The following is a 3094-nucleotide window of genomic DNA, read 5'->3' on the forward strand; positions in this document are numbered from 1 at the left end:
TCTTTTGATCGATGCAGTCTCTGGTTTGGAGTCGTTGCTTTTATAGAGCGTTTTTGGCGCTGTTGATGTGTTGTCGATAACGTTCTGAGGTGCGTCTGTCTGTGCATGTGCACCTTTGGCTGGAGCTGCTCTGCCCGGAGGCGTGGAGTCAGGGGTGGGTGGACGGAGCTCTAGGGGTGCACGGTTGATCTGTTGACGTGTTAAACTGCGCAGGCCAAGGTGGTGCAGTCATCTGGGATGGAGTAGCTGTGGGCAGGGGAGCGGACTGTCCCTTCCGCAGTGTTTTAGAGACTCAATTAGAGCTTCTGGTGGGATTCCTAAACAGAAAGCAGACCTGTGGAATGGTCAAGCTGTTGATGAGCATCTGGGTGACTTGTTGAATAACTTGATTTCAGGTGCAGAGGGACAACTTGGCACAGAAGGGGCGACGCAGGAGGCGAGCTGTGCGCCGTAAGCAGGTGGGTTGTTGCGTGGTGTCAGCGGGAAGATGTGCTGTGTGCCTTTATAATGTGCGTTGTCTCTGCTAAGTGAGTGTGTGTTTTCTTGTGTTACTGCAGATGTTGAAGAGGAATTGGGCAATGCAGGAAGATGCTTACTAGTGCACGTGGTGTTTTTCTCTGCAGATTGATGCAGCCCCTTGGCCCTCTGACAGGTAAGCGGAGGCTCGAGGGCTGGGGAGGGGCTGGGAATTGCATGGAGGGGGTTTAAAGCTCTCATAGGGGCAAAGGCCGTCCAGGAACAGTGCCCTTTGGGCAGCTAAAGGGTCCAGGGAACTTTACGGACTGATGCCAGCTTGTGCACGGCGGGGCAGCTCCAGCCCGTGTCTGTTATCGTGTAGGCAAAGGTTGTAGGCAGAGGGACAACTTGGCAAGCAAGAGTGAGAAAAGAGGCGAGCCGAGCACTGTAAGCAGGTGGGGCGGTGCGTGGTGTCAGAGGGAAGATGTGCCTTGTGCCTTTATACTGTGTGTTTGCTCTGCTTAGTCAGCGTGTGTTTTCCTGTGTTGCTGTAGATGTTGAGGAGGAAGCCGGCGATGCTGGAATATCCCTGTCGGCGCACGTGGCGTTTTCATCCGTTGAAGATGGATTCGGTCTCTTGGCCCTCTGAAAGCTAAGTGGAGGCTGGGCGGCTGGGAAGGGGCTGGGAAGCGCAGGGAGGGGGGTAAAGTTCTGTTCGGGGCAAGGGCTATCCAGGAACAGTCCCCTTTGGGCAGGTGAAGGGCCCGGGGACCTTTCCCGTGCGACGCCAGCGTGTGCCGGGCAGGGCAGCTCCAGCCTGTGTCTGCGTTGTGGTGTAGTTCGGGACGCCTGCCTTGCGCCTGTCAGACGATCCTGGGGTCTCGTTGCGTTCGAGGGACACGAAAGGCGTCTCGGGTGCCGTCCCGGGATCTGGAACCCCGGTGCCGACTGGCGTAGCGCCAGTTGGGCGCTGGTTTTCTGGTATCAGCAGCCGAAAGCGTAGAGGGTTCTTGCGTTTCGGTCGTTTCTGGTCGGTGGTGTTTGTGGCGTTGTCCTGGGCTGTGCCGGCAGCTGTGCTCTCTACCCTTCCAGTCTCGGGGACTGGCACTTCAAGATGCTGGGAAGAAGTTCTTAGGCGTTGCAGCAGCTTCTCGTTTGGTTGCGCCGTCTCTGCTGGGTTGCGGCGGTGCCGCCGTCTCGTCAGGAGCCGTGACGTTGGGCTCCTTTTTCATTTGGGGTTGTAGGAGAGGCTCCTGGCCTCACCGCTGCCTCCCCGTAGATTCTTTGGATGGATGCCTGTCTGGTCTCGGAGTGCCGTTTTCGTTGTGGAGCGTTTTTGGTGCTGTGGCCGTCGTGTGGTCGATAACGTTCTGCGGAGCGTCTGTCCGCGCGGGTGTGCGTTTGGCTCGGAGCTGCTCTGCCGGGACGCGTGGAGTCCGGGGTGGGTGGACGGGGCCCTGGGAGTCCCCGGCTAATCTGCTGACGCGTTAAATTGCGTAGGCAGAGGTAGCGCGGTCATCTGGGCTGGAGTAGCCGTGGGCAGGGGAGTGGAGGGTCCCCGCGCAGGCGTTTTGGAGACTCCCCGAGAGCTTGGAATGCTATTGCGCAATAGAAAGCAGACGTGCGGAATGGTCAAGCTGTTGATGAGCTGCTGGGTGACTTGCTGAATAACTTGATTTCAGGTGCAGAGGGACAGCTTGGCACAGAAGGGGCGACGCAGGAGGCGAGCTGTGCGCCGTAAGCAGGTGGGTCGGTGCGTGGTGCCAGAGGGAAGCTGTGCCGTGTGGCTCTAGCTAAGCCCGGTCGTTTCTGCTTTTCCTAGGTGGGAAGCGAAGAGGAAAGCTGGGTATCGGCAGCGCAGCTCCTGGGGCAAGGTGAGCACGGAGTGCTGGGCTGAAGCGGCAGCTCGTTTCAGGTCCCGCGTTGCTGGTGCAGGTCAGAGCGTCCTTTGGTTGTGTTTTACAGGCGGTAGCTGAGCGTCTTCGTGGTCAACAGCGTGGCAGCCAAAAGCAAGGGCGGCCGGGTGGGCGAGCGGCCCCGGTAAGGGAGGGCGAGATGGGGGCGTCTGCGGGCAGGCTGTGTTTTCGGGCGGCGTCCGAGCGCGTGCCTCTGGTTTTGCAGGTGCCGCAGACGAGCTGGGAGGGGCGAAGCCGCACGCCGGCCGGCAGCCGAGAAGGTGAGGCGGCGGTGGGTGTTGAGGAGCCCGGTATTGCCCGGTGACTCGGTTCAGCGCTTCCTTCTCTCTTTGCAGGCGCTTTGTGGGCCCTTTGGCCTGGGAGGAGCATTTGAGGTGAGCCGGGCTAGGGGCGAGGAGGAGCGTTTGCGGCCGGGGACTCGTTCCAGGCGCTACAGTTCTTTTGCTTCTCGCCGTCTTAGGCGTCACGAGCGACCAGGGTTGGTGACCGCGCCCGCGGCACGACGCGCCGAACGGAACGCCGTGGAACTTAGCAGGAGGTGGGTGTTGCGGAAGGGGTCGGCGTTTACCCCACGACGCCGTGTGCTGGCACGCCTTAGCGAGCGTGCGTTTTCTCGTGTTCCTGCAGACGCTGAAGAGGAACCCGGCGATGCAGGAAGACGGCCGTTCGCGCACGTGGCGTTTTCCTCTGTTGAAGACAGGTTCAGTCCCTTGGCCCTCTGA

General features: G+C 60.1%; 1 long non-coding RNA gene across 1 annotated transcript; it reads left to right on the forward strand.

Annotated features, from left to right (window-relative positions):
- Window positions 1–416: 416 nt before the first annotated feature.
- LOC309452094 lies at window positions 417–1140 on the forward strand. Its single transcript, XR_014186440.1, has 3 exons — window positions 417–458; window positions 558–652; window positions 1011–1140. It is a non-coding gene; the product is annotated as an uncharacterized lncRNA (long non-coding RNA).
- Window positions 1141–3094: the final 1954 nt, after the last annotated feature.

The sequence above is a fragment of the Streptopelia decaocto genome (assembly GCF_964273445.1).
Source record: "Streptopelia decaocto genome assembly, contig: HAP1_SCAFFOLD_394, whole genome shotgun sequence".
NCBI classification, from domain to species: domain Eukaryota; kingdom Metazoa; phylum Chordata; class Aves; order Columbiformes; family Columbidae; genus Streptopelia; species Streptopelia decaocto.